At 39.0% G+C, this 23,227-nt stretch overlaps 1 long non-coding RNA gene across 1 annotated transcript in view; it reads left to right on the top strand.

The window, feature by feature from the left end:
* The window catches only part of LOC121402155, a 197,212-nt gene that overhangs the window by 86,000 nt on the left and 87,985 nt on the right, over nucleotides 1-23,227 (top strand). Inside the window, exon 2 of the long non-coding RNA XR_005966624.1 lies at nucleotides 14,039-14,153. This is a non-coding gene — a long non-coding RNA (uncharacterized LOC121402155). The remainder of the gene's footprint in view (nucleotides 1-14,038; nucleotides 14,154-23,227) is intronic.

The raw sequence follows: 23,227 nt of genomic DNA, 5'->3' as shown, positions 1-23,227 counted from the left end.
TTATTTTTAGTATATATGGCCTAAAGGCAAAGAACACTGTATTATTTTAATATCACACAGGTGTCGATGGGGGGAGGGAATGGGACAAACCATTAAATGAGGATAACAAATGTTTTGAACAGTATTCTGTTGGGATAGAGATTTTATAGGTTCTGAAACAAAATCTTTTAAATCTGCTTCACCCAGCATCTTTTTCTATTCCGTGATATAAAGCATATTTTATTCTATATTATTACAGAAATGGGAAACGTATAAGCCTATTAAGCCAACCAGAAGAAACAGTTGACTGCTTTCTAACCTTTGTATAGATTTCAGTGGGAATTACGAAATTCTGTTGCACCGATATAGTTTTAGTATTTCTATTTTAATACATTTTGTTTACCACTCGTTTATGTATATGTAGGTGATGTTACTTGAGCGTAAATGTACTTTACTGAGCAAAGTTTAAGAAAAAAAAACAAAGTATATTTTATTTTATGATAAAGGGCCTTTAACCTCATGGTCAAATACTAATATTATATTTGCTGAAACGAGATTTGAAATTGTATCAAGAGTTTTATTTTTCTGACATTTAAAGTTCTACATAATAAAGGTAAAACTTAAGTAATGGTGCTACTTCATGTTTTTTTTAAGTATTTCTATATAAATCAAATAAAATTTATTCCAGAAATAACTTGGTTTTTTTTTTTTTTTTTTTGTCAATTGATCAGTGATGTAACACAACTCATTTCCTATGCATGGCTGGTAAATATCCTTGTTGGTCGTGGTGAACTTCTGTTCCCAGCATCCTCTGAGAGCTTGAGCATGCAGGGGGTTCTGACTCACCACAGCTGGAAGGCTGCTAGTTCATTATCCTTTACATGTGCATTTGCTTTGTTACAATAACAAATCCATTTGAGTTACAGTTTAGGCATACAGGTGCGTCAGTATTTAATTTCGATGTTATAGTCATTTTGCTTCTGCAAGACCTGCTAAACTGTGGCCCTCCTAGGGGCTGTTGAATTACAGATGTTGACAGCAGTTGAAGACTGTCCAGGGATGCTTAATAGCAACTTTTTAGTTGGTCTTCCCTTTTTTTCTTAAAAGTATAAAAAATGGTTGCTTCCTCTTCAGGCCTCTTCATCTTTCAGACTCTCAATCCATTGCTTGGTTGCCAAGGTAAGTTGGATATTAGAAACCAGAGAGCAGCTGAATTTCCTAATTGGAGTGCTGCTGAAAAAAAAGCTAAAAATAACATACAAAAATAAAGACCAATTGCAAATTATCTGAGTTTACATCCAGCAAAACAGAAAATTGAAGGTAAATTATTCCTTTCAGCATTTTCTGTGCAATGCATGTGGCGATATAACTAGCAATAATCATCAGGTGCCTCTTTGTTTGTTAGTTGTGTTGGTCAGGCATTCATGCAGCCACTACCTTTGTTGTAAACTTGATTAAAACCGCATCATCTACTGTTCAGGAATAGAATGTTGTGTCCTGTTGCAATCTAAACGAGTGCTTGCACATAAGCAAGCTGCAAGGCACCTCCCACTCCTATGCATATACGTAAATGTACATTTATGCACCTGTCATACATTGCACTGGATTGCAGGACCATTTTTCATTACATTTGTTAGACGGCAGATATTTAATTGATTGCTATAGAGAGCTACATTTACGGTTTGAAGAGCGACAAATGTTAGAAATGGAATATATTTGAATAAAGCATCTCCCAGGAAACAACAGACCCTCAGCAGCAACACCTCTATACACTTGCCTCTTTAACCCTATATCGGATGGTGATAGTGAATCACAGGAATGAAAGATCCTAAAAATTGTTTTGAAAAGACAGCTATTGCTCCTTGGCAGTATGATTTATATAGATAGGATTGTGCTGCATACTCGTCTTATAATGGATATTTGGGGAAATGTTTAGGACTTTTACACACCGGCAGCTTTACCTGCGCTCTCCTGCGTTGCGCTTTCTTCTGTTTAGCCACAGGGGAGTGCAGGAGTAGATGCACTCAATTATTGTGAAGGGGACTGTACTCACACAGACGCATGTAAGCGCCAAGCACAGGTGGGATGCAGCATGTTGCTTTTCGCCTGCGTTCTGTGTGATTACTAGGAATGCACCGAATCCACTTTTTTAGATTCGGCCAAACCCCCGAATCCTTCATGAAAGATTCGGCTGAATACCGAACCAAATCCTAATTTGCATATGCAAATTAGGGGTTGGATGGGGAAAACATTTTCTACTTCCATGTTTTGCGTCAAAAAGTCACGTGATTTCCCTCCCTCCCCTAATTTGCATATGCAAATTCGGATTCGGTTGGGCCAGGCAGAAGGATTCGACCGAATCGGTTGGGCCAGGCAGGATTCAACCGAATCACCCTGAAAAAGGCCAAATCTCGAACCGAATCCTGGATTCGGTGCATCCCTAGTGATTACAGCCCCCTTGACAATAATTGATTGCGTCTACTTCTGTGCTCCCCTGCGGCTGAATGGAAGAAAGCACAACGCAGGGGATCGCAGGTAAAACTGCCCTAATGAAGTGGCCCCATAAGGCTAGAAATGCATAAGGCTGTGTTTTGTGTTGGGATGTTCAAGTGAATAAAAACTCATTTTAGCACACCCCTCTATGGTGGTCCAGGTTCAGCACCAGCCTAATTGCTCTGATAATGATGATAAATGATGATTAACTTCATTATCTGAAGGTCAGGGGCATATTCACCTGGACCCCAGATTTGATCTGGTGAGCCGCAATAGCACACGCTGGTTGTTGGATATTATATGGATTACTGTGAGCACAAAAACAGCTGTTGCATTGCTTTTTCTCAATTGTATTGATTCCCCAGGGTGTATAAGTAGTGCTAAGGGGCATTTCACTACTCTGCCTTTACCTTACACCTATTTTCAGTACAGGTAGAGGATCTATATACTGAAATGCTTGGGACCTGAGTGTTTGCAGTAATGTGAAACACCATGCCTTAAGGCTTTTTATAGGATTACGTTGCCAACGACAAGGATTTATGCTAGTTTAGCTGTCAAAATCACAGAGAAAAAGGTGCAAAAGTCGGGAAAAATGAAGAATTGTTAGTTCAAAAGCACACTATGGGAAATGGCTGTATTTGTGTAGAGGTTTAATGGATAATGGGTTTGTGAATAGTATATAACTTCCTACACTCCATAGCATTCTTATTAAACCACATTTAGGGTCCTTTATGGTCTTTATTCTATAAAATATAAAGTGGAAATACAGCTATTTGATTATGACAAATGCATAATGCATAGTGCATTTGTTCTGTGTAAAGAAAACACTGTCCCCTCAAATATGTACTGCTGATCCTGGACTCACAGCTCTCTAGTTCTGCATCTCTCTCTCCGGTTTTCCCGATGACACTTGTCTGTGTACAGCAGCACGTGGACACAAGCAGCAAAAAGCCTGATCTGTGCATGCTTCATTTTTTTACATACTAGATTTTCACGAGCTGCAATTTGTAGGGCAATGCTTATGTAACATTAACTGATGTAAAAGCAGAAGCATAAACCATCAACATGTACATCAGAGAGTCAAAAGCCAAATCAAGTTTTCTTCCTTTTAAGGGAGTTGTTCACCTCCCAAACACTTATAAATAATAGGGATGCACCGAATCCACTATTTTGGATTCGGCCGAACCCCTGAATCCTTCGAGAGAGATTCGGGCGAATACTGAATCCTAATTTACATATGCAAATTAGGGGTGGGAAGCGAAAAACATTTTTTACTTCCTTGTTTTGTGACAAAAAGTCACGTAATTTCCCATTTTTTTGCTGTTGTAAATTGCTTTCTACTTTTTTTTTAGTAGAGTGTAATGTTCCTGTCTCTCGTGTTTTAGGCTGGCAGCTCAGTAATCTGTTACAATTTGCTAAATTTTTTGGTATATTTATCAGCAGCATCTGTATAGTATACTATGGTATTAATTGATACAGCTGCCATGAAACTCAGGCATTCTGCTTAGCAGGGTCAAAGGTAAGAAATGTATCAACAAAATGTATCATTTCAAACAGTTTACAGAAGATTTGAGAGGAGATTTGAGAAGGTAAAAAATGATACTTTAGACTTCAATATTACAAAAATGGTCAAAAATAAAAATAGACTAGCAACTGAAAAAAAAAATTTCTGGTGAAGCAGCTGAACAGAAAATAATCTTTGGAAGGGTTTGATATTTTTATTGGAGTTGTCTTGTTTGGATGAGTCTTTCCTGAATGATTCTGGTAACCCGAAGTGAGATTCTGTAAGTCATTTCTGTAAAAAGCAAGAGCAGTTTCTCAGAAACATCTTGTTAACCTTAAAGTGGACCTGTCATCTACACATAAAAAGCTGCATAATGAAAGTCCTTTGCAAATTAAATATGAAACCCAAAAAATTTTTTTCATTAAAACATCCATACCTGTTATAAAGGTGTTTAAATATCTAAACTGTCAATCAAATATTAACTGCCCCGCCTCTATGCCTGTGGCATAGAGGAGGGGCAGTCAATTACTTTCACTTTCCATTCAGCACTTCCTACATGTCACTGCTCTCCTCACATTCCCCCTTCCCTCCTCAGGCTCTATAATTGTGTAGGGCACTGCACATGGACATTAGGTCCCCCATTCTGGTGCATACACAAGATTTTGGGGTGATACACAATTTCTCTTAATAACCGTGTCCACAAAATGGCTGCTGCCTGCTTGCTGTGATTGTATAATTCCAAGACAGAAGGAAACAAAACGTAAATAATAAATACAGTGTAAGTAAAGTTTATTTTGCTCAACTAACATGATAGAAAAGAATTTGAAATTATTTTTTAGGGTGACAGGTCCCCTTTAAGGTAAAACGTATAGGATTTTATGAGTTTGGGATATTATGTAATGGTATTTTGTTCCTTCTTTACAGTAACTGCCAAACTGTTCTAGCCTCCTATCAACAGGTATGAATGTTTTGCAGACCCCTTTATTTATGGGAAGTTTCCTTCATTGGAAAGTGCAACGGGCACGTTGGATGGAACTATTCTGACTAAACTATAGATTATGATATTGTAAATGGTACTCTGACATAAGCAACACACTCATTAGAATATTTATGCAACAACTCTGCATCTTTGCATGGATGACTTGTATTCATCTTGTGTAGGGGAAAATGACAGCTTAGGTGTTAGATGCCTGAGTACATAGTAAGTTAGGTTGAAAATAGACCCATCAATTACAACCTTTATAAGAAAGCACAGTAGATTTGAGGAGGGAAAAGTACTGGTGGAGAAGTAAAAATGTATATAACCACAAATGTACTATTTTAAAGACATGAAGTCATCAGAAAGATGTGTAAAAATACCTTCAATGTAACCTCTGCACTCTATATATATATGATACATATATAAAATGTCTTAAGAATGTTTTTTTACATTTTGCATTACGGTTGCCAAATATCGTGTAATGTGTTTCAGTGCACTTGTTAAATATAATATTGTGCAACATTTTCCGTAATGGTTTCCTGGCCCCTGCCCCAGACTACTATTAGCAGCACAGAGTTTATACTCCCAATGGGGATAAGATTGCCATACACTGACCAAATTAAAGGTACAGTATTTCACAGAATGGTTTGTGATTTGAATGATCGCATATTTGGCCAGATTCAATTGTCACATAAAAACTCTTAAAGGATACATATAGGATAAATGAAAAAACCCTAATTTTGTAGGCCATTATGAGTAATATATGGTGTTGCTTTTACATAGTGCTAAAAGTTAATATTATTTTTAATTACTGGAGCTACCTATAGATGTTCACTGGTCCCTGTTTAAAATGAGGGGTGGGCGTGTTGTAACGGTCCCTGCCAGAAGCACAGTAGGAGGGGGACAGCCAATCACAGCCCTGAAGTCACACAAGCGCAGAAGGCTTCAGTTCCCTATCAGGTCCTGCTAGCTGCTGATTGGTTCCTGTCCTACAGTGCAGTGAACTGAGAGCCGCTGGCTGCCCTGCACAGCCTGGGAATTCAGGGTGCAGGAAGTGGAAGAGAAGGGAGGGATTATTAGGGTTTTTGCAGAAATATTCAATAAAACATTAAGCACAATTCTTCTATATCTAAATGAGTATAATGCACTGGTACATGCTTATTTTTTACATAATTTGTCTCCATTAAACATATTTTATTCACACATCATTAACAATATTTATTAATACTTTTTCATGTTAATTTTGGCCAGTTGTGTCATTGTTTTTGCAAAGCCACCAGCAGTATGTACCCCTCCGTCAGACATGAGCAAAGCTGAGGACCCTTCACTCTCCTTTGGGATCCCATTGAGTGTTCCTCTCAGTTGAACTCAAGTTGCCCATAGACTGTCCTTTCCAACTACAATTTCCTGCTCATTTTGTGACACATTATTCATTCAGATCCCATGTCAACATCACCATTTTCTCCTATACTGACTCTGCTGCCTTTACTTCGGCCACTAAAGCGATGAATATAAAACCTATCCACTATTAACCCATTTCCTGCTTTGGTCAAGGGGCTCTGTATTGTGTGTTTAAACACAGCATGGCAAAATGATTACAAAGAAAGTTGCTGGCTCCATTTGGGGCTCATGCATAAACACTGGGCATATTTATACAGGGGCATTAACTCATAGCAACAATCAGCAACTGACTTTTTCTCCAGCCAGCAGTGGGTTGAACAATGAAAACATTTTGCACATTTACCCAGTGTTTATAAATGAGACTCCTTATTATCACACTAGTCCAAAATGCACTGTACTTGTTTTTTAGAAGTGGCAATTTCTTAATATAACTGCTAATAGCAGAACTCTAAATACTGTACAAAAAGTACATTGTATGTGTACATTGTGTTGCAGTCATTGTTATCCTGAGGCTTTTTTTGAGCTGCAATTTCCAATGTCACCCGACAGACACTGGAGTTGAACATGGGAATGCTGCCTTGCCATGCTGGGGCCCTGTGTTTAATTCCTGCTGGAGCACATGTTCATGGAGTTGGTATGTTCTCCTCATGGGTGGCCATTCAACAGGCATTCCATTTTCCTTCCATGTTCCAAGAACCTACAGGCAGCTTAACTGACTCCTGATTGATCATAGTGTATGTGAATGTGATAGGAACCTTAGATTGTAAGCTCCACTGGCAGGGACTGATGTGAAATGTATAATCTCAGTCTGAAAGACTGCATGCTGTCCACTCCTGGTATACAGATATTCTTGTAACCCAGGAGTGCCCATACTTTACCAATGTGGGGTCTACTTTTAGTGATGTTGTCTAGCATTCTGTTCCATGGAAAATATTACTTACATATTATATTAATTTAAAAGAGAATATATTTTGCTATATTTAAAAAAAAAAATTCTTATGTAACCTTAACATAATAAATATCTGAATGAAAAGAATAAGACAGAAGGGTAATTTAGACAAGCTGTTTGTTGACAGTGTCTTGAGATCTACTGATACTGGTAGACCCCGATCTACATTTTGGACACCCCCAACCAAAATGGACCTGTTTGTTCTGTAAAACAAGCTGTTTTCCTTCCCATGTGACTGCCTCTCCTCATGGCTACAGTTGTCAGGATGTAAGTAAGACAGGACTATAAAATCATGCCTTTGATATTCTAGTGCTAGGGAGGGATCATTTCACAGCTGCTCAGTGTTTTACAGTATGTGACATATATTATGCAGGAAGTGTTGTGCAGTTTGTGCAGTGGTGTGAATTGTCTCAGATGTATGGTGGAAGGTCCTGTCACTTATTGCCAACTGCAGTGAATTGCTTGCATTTGCTAGAAATCCTGATTCATTTATGTAGCTGTGTGTTTAATGAGAGTTGGTTAGCTTTTATGTATTATTAAGCCCTCAAACTACCAGTCCTTTAGAACATATCCAGATTAAGGGACTTCAGCAAGTTAAGATGAAAATTAGAAGGTTGCTATACTAAGCAGGGGGTCTCTTTGCAAGAGCTAAAACTGGTACAAATTCAACACTTTTACTCCCCCTGCCTTATTTCCAGCATTCAGCCATTGCACATCACGTTTGCCAGCTGTTAGCAGCTAGTAAAATATTTGCACACTAGCATCACAAAGTGACCAAGTAGAGGGGTGTCAGCAGTGATTTCATGGGCCCACAAAGTGCAAAGAGAGGCAAAGTCCTTGTAGTAGTTGCATTTGATGTAAACTTTACTGTGTTAACATTTGCCTCTTCAGCCATAACCTGGTGTTCTGCATTTATCAAGGACCTGAACACAATTGCTTTGCTATATAGTCACTGGTGATTGTATTCATTTATATAGTTCTCACAGTGAAAGCAGCGTTTGTAAATGACCTTTACTGACTTCATTTCCATTCAGTTCAGAGTTAAGTATCTTTGTTCTGAATACCGAGAGAACTGAATGTTAGATCCCCCTGTACATGCTCAATGACATCACAAGTATGGGTAACTAGACATTCAGCTGCAGGGGAGCTCCCCAAGGGCCTATGTCTATTAATACTATTCATACTGAGACTGGTAGAAAGCCTTGTTTTAAACACTGTTGCTCTAGGCTTTTGTGCCCAGCTAAATGTTACTGTAGAGAGAAGCAGGTCTCTTGTCTTGCTTACTAGTTGTGATTTTAAGATTCGCTAAATGTTTAACCTGATTACTTGAAAAGTTTATTGTATTCAGCCACTGTAGAAAGAGCTTCGCCATATTACGCACAACTACATCATATATTATTTTGAGGCGAATCTCCATATTAATCAAAATTCAAAACTTCATCTAGGCAAATGAGAAGGTTCACACTTTGATAAATCAGCAGATTAAATATTGTTCAACTGGGTGAAAATTCGCCTGGTGAAAAACCTCTCTTGTGCTAAGATTTTTCACTAGTGAATTGTCTTCTTCACCTTTTAGTAAATTGGAGATATGCCTCCAAATTGTCATTTTGGCAAAATTTCATTCAAAAATGGGCTTCGCTCTTTAGTAAATTTGCCCCTTGGGGTGAGCTATGGCTATCCCATTATAGATCGATGTCCTGGATTCTAAGAATGATTCCTGTTCTCTGCTTTATTCTTTCAGTCATGTTAACACCCCTAATACCTGGAACACTGCTTGTAGTAAATATATAATTGCAGCTGCTTATCTCAGAAAAAAAAGATCTTTCCCCCTATTTATGCTGGCCATATAATTACAGCGTATAAAAGCTGCCTGTCATGTAATAATGAAACATTTCACATGGCATGGGTTTATTTTTGTATAACATTGATTTTCCATAAGCAAGCTGACCTTAGTGACCCTGATGTATGTTGTATTTAAGGTACAATCAATTAAAATCAATAGGTATAAACAGATCTGGAAGTCTAAAGGGAGCTGCTTAGAGGGTTATTTATCAAGGTCCGAATTTATCTCAATATCGGCTGCTACAAACTCCGATCTAAGCCGCTCGGGTTTTTAACGCTTATTTATTATTACATTTTCACAAAAATTACCTTTGCGGGAAAAGCTCAGATTTTCAAGATTTTTTCGTGAATTTTCCCCAAAAACATTTTTCGGAATTTTTCACCCGAAAGCTCAGAAAACATTGTGAAATTGCCATAAACCCCAGACACAACCGAAAATCAATGGGACTGTTCCCATTGACTTTTAAACAACCTCGACAGGTTTGAGATGCCCTGTTTTTATATTCGGGCTTTTTAGCCCTCGGGGTTTAATAAATTCCGAAAAAAAATTCAGATTTCGGGTATTTTCAGCTATTCGGAGTTTAGTAAATAACCCCCTTAGTGTCTGCTCATTTTCACATATCTCTATAGACATGCATATCATTTAAGAACAATAACAACTTCTTTTGTATTTTGAATTATATTATTATTATATTCTCCTGTTTTAACAGCAGTTAGTGTAACATATAAAGGCCAATTTAATGTATATTCTGTGATTTGGACTGTAGGGCTAGCACTATAGCAGGTGACACAGTGTACTAACATGCCACCTTGCTGCAAGCAATAGCCTTGTAAAAATATGAAAGGGCAAACAAGGTCTTATTAAAAGGTGCATTGATTTGCGGGAGGTAGAGTTGACACCTGACTGGTATTTTTCTGACCTAGCCAGTCAAATACCTTCCAAGGCCAGGGCTGTTATTACAAAGTTACCGGCAATATAGTAACTCTGTAATACACTTAAGTTCATCCCCTGGCCTGACCCCAATATGCACATAATCCATGGGAAGCTTACCCTTTTTTTCTTCCCAGATCTGCTTTGAGGTATTTGTGATGTAATAGACCTGCCCCTTTTGTTATCACATCCCTATGATGTCACAGACCACCCTGTTGTAAGCGCCACCATTCCCCCCACTGGCTGGTAAATTTCTACTAAAATGGCGGCAACCCGAGCAGGAGAAGAGCGTTACTTTTCCTCTGTACAGAGAGCTGGTAAGGCCCCACCCAGAATATGCCATACAGGTCTCCAGAGCTTAAATGGGATATTATTGAATTAGTGTGACCAAGTCGGGGTTGTTTATGCTGGCTAAAAAAGGCGTGCTTAAGAGGAGATATGGTAACTACGTGTAAGTATACATGATGAACTTTCTAATGCTTTATTTTTTATACTGAAAAAGACGTTTTCTAAATATAAGTAATTAAAAAATGATGTACCGTTTCTGAAATAATCAAGTTTATCTTTATTCTGTCTTCATGCAGGAGTTCATTGACAGTTAGATCCAATATATCTTATAAAAGGGGGCTTCTTTTGCCTAGATGTGTTAGAGCTCACTCTATTAAAATCACTAGACATCATGTCTTCTCTGCATGCAGGATTTGTGCAAAAGGCAGTTATTTTGTTACATTTTGTTTGTACTGGAACCAGTTATTTAAGTGAGCTCTAATTAAAGGGAAAGGATTCCCCCTCTATAAGATATATTGGATCGAACTGTCATTGACAATATCACACCCAACTTCTGCAAGATGCCAGAATGAAGAGAAACAGATGCTGAGAGAGGGATAGTGAAGATGAACTTGATTATTACAGAAACTGTACAGAAATTGTAATTGATTATATTTAGAAAACTTATTTCAGTATGATGAAGCTTATATTAAATTTTCATATTCGCAATAGTTCCCCTTTAACAGAAGGTCCTTCTGGCAGACATGAAGGCATCCATTTCTATCAGAAGAAAGGAGGTTCCAAAAAGCTTAAAAAAGGTGTTTCTTTGCCTTCCTCTGGATCAGATAGCAGTTAGGCAGTCTTCATATAGACATAAAAGGTTGGTTTATTTTTCAAACTGAGTTACTATGTGGTAGAAGTGCAGCTTTCAGTTTTAGACAGTGCTAGGTGGCATTGATTTTCTCCAGGAGCCAAATGTGATCCCTAGATTTAGAGCTCTATGCAGTCAGAACAAACAATATACACATCTTTGTTTAGAGATTTCCCAGAGGTCTGAATCCAAGGGTCATGTACTGTATATCATTCTCATGGCCACAGCCGAAGTGGTCAAATTCAAGCATACTTAGTGGCTGCTTGGTTATACCCCGGGGCTGTATAATGAATACACTGATCATAAAGATTAAACATGAGGGGGCAGATTTATCAAGGTTAAAAAACCCTCAAATTCGACCCTCAAAGTAAAATCCTTTGAATCCTATAGAATTCGAAGGATTTTAGCGCAAATACTTCGATCGAATAAAAATCGATTAGAAAGATTTTAAGCAATCGATCGAAGGATTTTTATTCGATGAAAGAAAACTTAGAAAAGTGCTGGGGAAGGTCCCCATAGGCTAACATTGCAGCTCTGTAGGTTTGAAGTGGCGAAGTATTATTATTAACATGTATTTATATAGCGCCAACATATTGCGTAGCACTGTAAAGTAAATGTGATTATACAACTACATCACATGAATTACATACATAGAATAGAATAGAATATATGGAGTAACAAACATCACAATCAATACAGGTACAAAAAGGTGAGGAAGGCCCTATGCATAGGCATACAGTCTAAAGGGAAGGGAGTAATACACAAGGTGTGGGAGAGGGCAAGATCGAATTAAGTGGGTGAGAAATGTGGTATGTGGTGTTGCGTTTGGTAGTTAAGCAGAGTGAGGGTAGGCTTCTCGATAGAAGTGCGTTTTCAGAGATTTCTTGAAAGCAGAAAGGTTGGGAGAAAGTCGGACAGACCGTGGGAGAGCATTCCAGAGGAGGGGTGCAGCCCTTGCAAAGTCTTGAATGCGAGCATGTGAGGAGGTAATGAGAGAAGAGTTGAGTAGCAGGTCAGTAGAGGAGCGTAGTAAGCGAGTGGGTGAGTATATAGAGATGAGTTCACAGATGTAGGGTGGGGCAGAGTTATGAAGTGCTTTGAAAGTCAGTGTCATTAATTTGAATTTGATTCTGAAAGGTAACGGAAGCCAGTGCAGGGATTGACAGGATGGCGAGGCAGAGGAGGAGCGGTTGCTGAGGTGTATGAGCCTCGCAGCAGTGTTCATTATGGACTGGAGAGGTGACAGTCTCTGGAGGGGGAGGCCAATTAAAAGAGAGTTACAGTAGTCTAGACGCGATATGATGAGAGAGTGAATAAGAATTTTGGCAGCGTCTTGGGTGATAAATGATCGTATTTTGGATATGTTCCTTAGGTGGAAGTGACATGATTTAATAAGTGACTGGATATGAGGAGTGAATGACAGGGCAGAATCTAGGATAACCCCAAGGCACCGGGCCTGGGAAGAGGGGGTGATAGTGGAATTGTTAACTATGATGGATACTTTGGGGATGCTACTGGTGTTAGTTGGAGGAAAGAGAACCATTTCGGTTTTAGAGAGGTTTAATTTAAGGTAGCGTTATGACATCCAGGTAGAGATAGCGGACAGGGAGGAGGAGACGCGAGTTAGGAGTTCTGGGTTGAGATCAGGAGATGAGAGATAGATCTGAGTATCGTCAGCATAGAGGTGGTAGTGGAAACCATACAAATTTATTAATTTGCCAAGGGAGGAAGTATAGAGGGAGAATAGTAATGGTCCCAGGACAGAGCCTTGAGGAACTCCAACAGAAAGAGGTAGGGGAGAAGATGATACTCCATTGTAGGAGACACTGAAGGAACGATTGGTGATGTAAGAAGAGAACCAGGACAGGGCTGTGTCACGAAGGCCAAGTGACTGGAGGGACTGGAGGAGGAGAGGGTGATCTACAGTGTCAAATGCGGCTGAGAGATCAAGCAGTGTTAGTAGTGAGAAATGATTGTTGGCTTTAGCGGTTGAAAGGTCATTAGTTAGTCGAGTCAGGGCAGTTTCCGTGGAGTGTTGTTGCTTAAAACCAGATTGTAGGGGGTCCAGCAGGTTATTGTCAGAGAGGAATGAGGTTAGTCGGTTGTAGACTAGGCGCTCAAGTAGTTTAGAGATGAAGGTAGCAGAGAGATAGGTCGGAGGTTGTCAAGATTGGAGGGATCAAGAAAGGGTTTTTTCAGAATTGTGGGTGACAAGAGCATGTTTTAGTTGAGAAGGAAACAGTCCAGTTGAGAGCGAAAGATTAAATAGGTGAGTTAAGGCTTTGATTAGACAAGGATGTATGAAGTCAAAGTATTTTTTAAAGAGACAGTACTTCGATTATCGAATGGTGAAATAGTCGAATGATTTTTACTTTGAAACGTTTGAATCATTCGATCGAATTCGATCAATTCGATGTTCGAAGTACTCAAAAAAATACTTTTTTTTCATTCGAATTCTTCACTCGAGCTTAGTAAATCTGCCCCCTATTGTGGGGTAATTAATTTTACTCTGGAAATGTTCTCAATTCTCTCATTTTAGCACATTTAAGTTATGGCTTCCCAACTGTATTGCTTTTATGGAAAGTAAAGCGTATGTAAGTAGAGGTTATTTTCACTTTATTCTCCTGTACTTTTCCAATAAAAAGTAAATGATATTTTGCATAGAAAGAACCAGAAACACTAGATGAATTGCAGTAAAGTATTATCCTTTATTGGTAGTGGTAGATTGCTTTTTAACTGTAATAATAAATATGGATCCAAGCATTTATTGGCCATGGGTGAGCCCTTGTATTTATTCTTATTTAACCATTTCACTATTCCAGGGGCTGTGCAATGCCGTTGCTGCAAGACATGAAGGAGGATGCTTTCTTGTCTATCCACTCACTGTTTATACCAACCACATGCTGCTGGGTTGAGTTTAGTCTTCTATGAATAAAGGTAGGCCTTTATTATTCTTTACTGATCTGTGTAAGGAAAATACATTGCTGACGATCGGTGCAGTGACTCTGAGTCCAAGAAGGAGATCATGCTATAGTGCTTATATATTATTCTACTCTGTTTTAGTCAGGTAGGGACAGAGGCACAATCTTTGTTTGCCTGAGCCTGAGGCTACTGTTCCCTAAAGGTAGCCATACACGGGCCGATAAAAGCTGCCGACAGACCGAGTTGTAAGCTTATTGGCCCGTGTATGGGGCCAATGCGGTCCAGCGATCCGACCGCCCGTTACCATTCGTTAGGATCCTCAAGGTGGGCATATCGGGGAGAGATCCGCTCGTTTGGTGAAATCGTCAAACGAGCGGATCTCTCCATGTATGGCCACTAGGTTCCATGCCTGGACCAGTCACATTAACAGTTTTTTACAGTTTATTGTAAGTTTGAAGTATTTTTCAAAGCATAAATAAGGCATGCACATTTCAAGAGCAGTTACTTTTATTCCAGACTAATTTTAGTCAATTTGGGATTTAACAGTATCAGATAAAAGTTATGATTTAATATGTTCGTGAAAGTTCGTCATCCAACTGGCTTTCTCAATTCAGAATAAGGACACACATTTGGGACTGCCAAATCAAGATTCTAGACCGGGAGAGGATATATAGCGAAGCAAGATCCTATGAACAAGTTATTCTGAATTGAGAAAGTTATTTGGATGGCTGGTGAAACGTCTTCAAGAAAAACACAGCAAGTCCAGTTGATTTGACTTATTTCTATAGATACCTATGTTATGATTTAATATTTTTGTGATTCCCTGATGAACTATTATAGAGGTGGGTTGGTGGTCTATTCTTTTCCTTTCCTTCTCCTATATAGGTGCTAGTTGAGCACTGGGTTGTCTGTAATCCCAAGGTGTAAAATAGGGATGCACTGAATCCAGGATTCGGATTTGGTATTCAGCCTTTTCGGCTGACATGATCAGATCCATGTGCCTTGCTGAACTGAATCCAAATCCTAAAAATCATGTGACTTTTTGTTACAGAACAACATTTTTAACTGTGCTCTGTGCAAGTTGTTTGTTTTCACTCCTCTTTCCCTAATTTGCATATGCAGATTTGGCTGATTCTTTTGTGAAGGATTTGGCGGAATCCTTAAATAGTGGATTCGGTGCATCCCTAGTGTACAGTTCTGAGGAGTACTAGGCACCAGGTCCACTGTGGGCCTTGCCACTAAAATATCAGGGCCCACTCCCTCAGGGAACTCCAATTAGTAACCTATTGCTCAACTGGGCAGGCAACAGGTAGAATAGTTCCCCTATGAAAAAAAGTTGCCTGCACGCATGGCACCTCTCCTGATCCAACCCAGTCACTGCCCATTATACCAAAACCCCACCCATGCCCCATCTAAACACTAACCATTCTCCAGCAAGTCCTTACCCTTTATAAACCACAAACTACACTTTTACATAACTTGGGACACCTTCTGCTATGACTGCAGTACCCCCGTACCCTCATTATGGAAGTTGTGCCTCGCACTGCCAACCCTGTATGGATTATATAGGTCTCTCACAGCAATTCCCATAGTATGCATGGTCTTGAAAGCCTCATGGCAATAAAATGCCTATGAGGAATTGTAAACAGGTTTGTACCAAATATTTGTTTTAAAACCGGTTACCAGTACTACTTGCAGATCGGTTGCTATGGGTTGCTAGACCTGGTGTAAACTTTGTTGGAAGTTTTGGAACTTGGGAAAGTTTTTTTGGGAGCTTGGGAAAACATGGCAGTGCCGTACTGAAATTATGTGATTAGGGATATTGATATTGCAGAGGGACCTATTACAATGGATATTTGGACTTATTTTTTACCATACTGCATACTGTAAACTTGAATAAGTGTGTTACCCATGGCAACGAGTCAGCTTTCATTAAAATTTGCTACTTTTGCTACTTTTGTATGAATGTTATGTCTGTAAGGACAAAACTTTCAGATACTGCAGAACTATCAAACTAACTTTCAGGCAGCTCAGCAAAATACTTTAATGCATTTTGGAACTATATTTTAAGCTGCCAAATAGGAAATATGTACATCACGCAAAAACATAAAGAATAATCTAAAGTGGCTTGCAAAAATCTTCCGATGTACATTTTCCCGTTCTGCAGTATTTACTCTTACTAAAATGCGCCCTGATGTACAAATCATACTTTTTTTTATTTAGTATATAATAAATGAATATTTAAAAAAGTAAAAAATATGTTGGCGATGTATGATGACCCATGCTGATGTGAAAGAGCACTTGCACAATGTTTCACATAAAGATTTACCAATAACTCAGACCTGTGAAAGGGCACGTGGGATAATGTAAATAATAAAAATACCAGAGCATGTCCTAATATATCCATCATATGAAGTGTTCCCTGCCTGGAGCTGGTGTCATACAGTAAAGGTGGCTATATATGCCCAAATTTTTGAATTTGTTGCCTGGAGCAACAGGCATTTGAGTCAGATTTACTAAAGGGTGAAGTGACTCTGGTGATGATTCGCCAGTGTTACTGCTTTCAGGCACTTTGGCAATTTACTAACGGGCGCAGGCGTAACTTCTCTAGCTAGCGCTCATTCAAACTCTATCGACAGGCGAATTTTCACTCTGGCGAATGGACGTTACTCCGCAAATTCACTAAGATGCAGATTTTTACTGAACGTTTCCTCTTTCGCCAGACTTGCCTTCGCCGGCTCAGACCAGGCGAAGTGCAATGGAGTACATAGATCTTCCTCAATTTTAGTGGAAAAAGTTTCCAAGTCCCAAAAAACTCAGGCGTCTTCCTTTTTTTCAGAGTGATAGCCTGTAAAAGTACTTACATTTTTTTTGGGTAACAGGGTTAACTCCAGGGTCCCTCCAAGCAGCTATAGTCAAATGTCATTACTGATGCTGGAAACATTGGGGTGCTGGAGTTGATGCCATTCCCGCTACATAAAAATGTGCCAATATATAATCACAAAACATATGATATGGGCCAGTTATGGTGGACGCTATATACAGTAGTTGTGTGTCAGTAATGAGAGTTGTGTGTCAGTAATGGAGTTTTAGGAAAAAATTATATTGTGCACAAAAAAAAAAACATAGGGCATTGCGCCCAAATCTCACACTTTGCTTATTGTCCTGCATTTTTTAATATAACCTGGTATCAAATTGTTTCGTCCATGGCTCGTCTAAAGATACCAGTGAATGGCTAGTGTAGCTGTTGGGATACATCAGATGAATTCCACCAGTTTTACATAAAACTGCACACATTTTGGGGCCCATTTACTATCGAATTGATATTTTTTTCTGCAAATCCTAAAAATTCGAGCTTCAAGTGAAAAAAAAACCCACAAAAACTTTTCATCCCAAACGTTGCCAAGTAAAAGTTGTCAAGGTGTTGTGAAATTCAATGGGAGGAGTTCTGATCCTGTTGGGCCATTTTTAAACCAATCAGAATGTTAGAGGTTTTCAGATTTATTTAGCTACATATTGTCTGAAAAACTCAAATTTTTTGATTTTTTTTGGATTGTTCAACACTTTTTTGAATTTGATCTTTTGTGAGTTTAGTCGTGGTTTCAAAAACCTCTATAAGCCTTCACGTGTTGTAGTTGTTTTATTGGGCAAGGGTTGAAATGCTTGCCATGCTTTCCTTTAAAATCACATTATGACAATGATGCTTTGTCTTGTATCCTATTGAAAAATAAAGTTTTTGCAGAAGCTATGTGGTATGCAGACTGCGCTGATCTATTTATTAGATCCATGCCATGTTTGCTCTGCCGGCTGGTTGCCATTCACTTCAGTGGCAGACAGCTCAAGCGGTAAGAAGCTTTTCTCTGCCTGAGGGACTACGCCAGCAGGGCAAATACCATGGGTATTAACTGCATAAGTGTCCAAAAGCACACTTCATGTTTATGCTGATAAATGAAAAACACTTTTAATTTTTGTGTTCATTTGGGGGGGGGGGTTACTGATTTCTGCTTAATGCCCAATACAGGCAGCCAAACAATGCAGTGGATGGACTATAGCATGTAGCACACAATAGAAGCTTTTTTCTCTCTTTCTTCTGTATAGAAGGCTTTATATCCAGCCTCAGTAGATTTTTTTATGCTGTCGCCTTTTTGTTGTGAAAATACCTAAATAAACAAGTTGTTCCTTTCCTATATACAATATTTTCTATAACACATACTTTCTATGCAGCCTTTCATGCCAGTCCTTCAGAACATGATACATTCTTGTGCTTATGATAAGGCTACAAAATACAATACAATGGGGGTCATTTATCAACACTGGGAAAATTGCTTCATACATTGTTCTACTTGCAGCTGGCTTTAAAAAGCTAATCACTGATTGGTTGCTATAGGCAAATTTGTCCAGTGTTGATAAATGAGCCCCAGTGAGACTGTCGCAAAATTTGTCAAGACTTTTCTCTAAGCAGTTTAGCCATTTACAGTGTGGAAAAGACTGTACCTCCAAAGAAATTACAACTGAACATTGATTTATAATGTGGTATGTTCTGGAAAACAATGTTTAAAGTTTAAGGGGCCTTCTAAAATGTTGTTTTTTTCCATACTTCTTTAAAGCTCTGAAGTTGTAAAAAACACAAAAAAGGGTTGTGGCACACATGGCTACCATTCATCCAGCGACAAATCGCCTCTTCTTCGGGCGACATATCTCCCTTAAATGCCTTCCAGCAGGCTAGAATGTAAATCTGAAGTTTCCTCGTGAGGCAACTTCGGAAAAACAAAGCGATCAGAGTGCCATCCCGCTGGCAATTCACATTCTAGCTGGTGGGAAGGCATTGCGGGGAGAATACCGCCGAAGAAGAGGCGATTTGTTGCTGGGTGACTAGTCTCCCTGAGTAGCCATAATAAAAATTCACGGTGGGAAGTTACAGTTGAATGGATGTATATGTTGCAGCAAATACATTACATTACACAAGCCCATGGAAGCTTAATAAAAGAAAATAGAGTTGTTATAATGTGCCATATGTTAGGAAATGTAGGGGGGAAAGGCTGCAAATGTACGCTCTCATTTCGTAAAATCCGCATCTTAGTGAATTTGCGCAGTTAGGTCCCTTCACTAGAGCGCAACTTTGTCTGGCGATTGAGCGCAAACGAGCCTGCGCCCGTTAGTAAATCGGCGAAGTACCGAAATGACATCAAGCTGACTAATTTTTGCCAGCGTTAGTCACTTTGCCCTTTAGTAAATTTGCCCCAATAAGAGCTGAGCTGATTCTATTGGACCTTTTGTAATCAATTCAGGCTTTTACTGGTTTTATGATATAGCTACTATTTATTGAGCACATTTTACTAAAAATGTTTCTATGTACTGCACTGATCATTTTCCCAAAGCTTTAGAATGGAAGACAGCATCATCTGTTTATTTATAGAGCACTGACATGTTATGATGCACTGTAATATCAGGTGGCAAGCAACATGACAAGCGTTACAAAGGATAACTGGTGACAGAATGAAGGAAAATATCAGTGAGATGATTGTGGGATTCACAAATAAATGGGGCGATGCATGCAAACACAATTTTTTTGGTCTTGTGTAGCAATAACTAGGAACATATGAAGTAACAATCATGGTTTTCTAAAACACATTTAATTTATTATGTTACAAAAGTAGGACAATATCCAACGGTATCTCTACAAGTAGGGTTGCCACCTGGCCGGTAAAAACGATGGTTGATCCCAATGTTATTAATAGGGAAAAAAGGTAAATATATAGGAAGGCTGGTATTTTTTTCCAGAAAAGGTGGCAACCCTATCTACTAGAAGGCCTTTTAGGTCTACTGTACATAAAGCTTGGAACCCAGAGTTTTTCAATAATTTGGAGTACTGTCCCTAAAATAAAATAAAATTACTGTAAACAAAAAAACACGGTACAAGTGTGTTTGGCATCACCCTGAATTCATACTTATTTGGTAACATTATTTATTAGATATTGCCCATACGGACACAGGTGTATGTAAGTGCCAAATGCAGGAGGAATGCAACATGCTGCGTTCCACCTGCATTCGTTGCTTACATGCGCCTGTGTGAGTACAGCAAGCTTTGGCAGAATAGAATGTGTTTCTTTCTGTGCTCCCCGGAGGTGAAACACATTTGAACTGAACACAGAGGAGCACAGGGGAAAAACGCTTGTATGTACGAGCCCCAAAACTCAAAATATATCCTCTAGGCCCAGGTACAGATGTGATTTTTTAAGCAAAGTGTTAATGACACCTCTTACCTAATAATAGAATTTGATTCTTGAAATCATATTTTAACATTTTAAGTCTCCACGGGTTTGACACTTACATGTCTGTCTTCTCTGTGTTTTACAGGGACCAGGGTAAGAAAGCAGCACAGAGTACTAAATCAGATCTCTGCTGAGGGCATGTATCGTTAGTTAAAGTGTTATATATAATTCAGTAGACCGCAGATTAGGTGTTAGATAGATTTATACAGGAATCTGTCAATCTTACAGCCTCTATGCCCACAGCCTGAAACTGTGCCTCCAACTGTATCTGCTATTCTGATCCTATTTGATTAGTTCATTGTTCATTTAATTACAGTGTAAAAAAAGTATGTTGAACTGGGAGTGGAAGCCATCTAATCTCAGTAAGCATAGGAACAGTAAAATGAAACTAGACTGTAAAAGCTGTGTACAGTAGTATTCAGTGTTCCATTCCAGCACCCCACTCTTCACGTTGCTCTTACCGCTAAAAGTGGTTTTAGAGGTTTTACAAACCACCACTAAACTCACTTTCTTTAAAACCACGTGTGTCATGAAATTTATTAGAATATCCAAACTGAAAAAGTAATAATGGGAAAAGTCTCATAGTATCTTCGACTTTTATTTTTTACAAAAGCCAGGGCCAAAAACCTCTAAGGGTAAACTTCACAGTCGATTTCGGCGAGATCCAACGCACTGCGCAAAATTGCAGGAGTCAAGTTGGATGCAACGGAAATAAGGTAAGAGATGGAAATGTCGGATAAAGTCGCAGCATTCATCTGACGCGACACGACTATCGGATGCAGACGCATCGTGCATCATCTGCATCCGACAGTCGTGTCGCGTCGGATGAATGCTGCGACACCATCCGACATTCCTGTCGCTTACCTTATTTCCGTCGCATCCGACTTGACGCCTGCGTTTTTGCGCGTCGGATTGCGCCGAAATCGCCATGGAGTTCTACCCTATAACCATAAATCAAAGAAAGTTCTTCCAGTTGTAAAAGGGGCATCTGCTATTGACTTCTACATGATTTGGACAGATTTTAGCTGGACTAGTTCCGTATTTAGAATTGTTGCAGTTTTGTTGAATAATAAATCCTGGAAAAAAAATCTCGTCTTTTTTCTTTGCAACTTTTAATTTTTGATGTCATAAAACCCAACCTATAAAAGTTGCCGAACCCGAAAAGACAAGAGCTTTAACTGCTCCCACCCAGTTCTCTTCTCTTCTTCTTAGAACTAGTACTTCCACCAACATTGCCGTGGGCCATCAGCAAACTCTCTCTAACAAATTTGCTCAAATCCTGGCCTGCAACTTTTGTTTTTGTTTCCCATACAGTTCAGTTGCAGAGGTCATAAATGTGAAATAGTCTGACAGTTTTCGGTAGATCTTTCATTCAAAATGTATTCAGTTAACAGTATAAGTCCCAAGTTTCAGAGAATGGATAACAAAAATAGAAGAAATTAGTCAACAAGAGGAAATCAGATATTTAATTCTAGGGATGCACCGAATCCAGGATTCGGTTTGGGATTCGGCCAGGATTCGGCCCTTTTTTAGCAGGAGTCGAAACCGAAACCGAATCCTAATTTGAGATTGTGTGACTTTTTTTCACAAAACAAGGAAGTAAAAAATGTTTTCCCCTTCCCACCCCTAATTTGCATATGCAAATTAGGATTCAGATTTGGTTCGGTATTCGGCCGAATCTTTTGCAAAGGATTCGGGGGTTCGACCTAATCCAAAATAGTGGATTCAGTGCATCCCTATTTAATTCACAATCAGAGTGCCAAGTACTGGAAAATATGGGCTCCATGGTTAAACTATCTTAAAGGGTAACTTAATAGGGTTAAGATAGAATTTTATCATAATAATCACAAATAGAACAGAGAGAAACACAAAACCCATTCATGGGTGTTATATATTTTCACATATGTTTTTCATTGAGTTATGACTTGTTGACCAAACTTGCTTGAGTATTTGTAAACTGTTTTAAAATGACGTGGGGAAAACCCTATACCCCTCTCCCCCCCTTCTTGACTTTTGTACCCCTCCCCTGGAGAGCATTATTGATATACTTGTAGTACCATTCCCGAGCAGTTTTTGTGAGGAGCAACAAACGTTTCTGGGCATTTTAGCCAAAAAGATCGCTGGATACTTCATATAAAATGACATATCTTGAGCTGGAACTCTGACTGCTAAGTTCTAAACTATCTCCAGAAGCGATATCAGCATAAGAAAAATTCATAGGAAGCATTTTTTAAGACAAACCTAACCACCATGTGCAATGACAGGCATTGGCTTGGACTGTGTAAAGCTCACTGCCATCGGTGAAATGGCATTTCACCGATATCGGACATTCTGATGGAAAGTCTGGCAAATACCAGGAGAACACTACCTGTCTGAATGAATTCGCCAATGGTAAAGTTTAGTCGGGGTGATCTGGGGCTGTATTCCACATAAATACTTAAACCCAGATTTGTGACAAGGCCGGATTATGAAGGGCAAACTTGTGGACTGTGTTCAAATGTGTAAATGGAAAGGACTCAATTTTAAGTTATTTATTAAAGTCCAATTTTTTCTGGTACACGACTTTTTTGTGATTTATTAAACCCAGATAGTGTTAAAAGACAGAATAAAGAAGTACTCCAACTCAGACCTGCCGAGTTCATATACAAGTCAATGGCAGATGTCCCATTAATATTCTGTAATGCGCTGGGTTTTGTTCAATAACCTGAAGATTTTGTGGTTTCGGATGTCAAATCCAAAACAGTCGCAGTTTTCGGGTACGATTTGGGTTTTATCGAGTTTTTTCCACACATGAAATTTTCCAAAAAATGAAATGTA

The sequence above is a fragment of the Xenopus laevis genome, chromosome 3S (assembly GCF_017654675.1).
Source record: "Xenopus laevis strain J_2021 chromosome 3S, Xenopus_laevis_v10.1, whole genome shotgun sequence".
NCBI lineage: Eukaryota > Metazoa > Chordata > Amphibia > Anura > Pipidae > Xenopus > Xenopus laevis.
The sequence above is the reverse complement of the archived record's forward strand: the minus strand, read 5'-3'. Positions and strand labels throughout refer to the sequence as shown.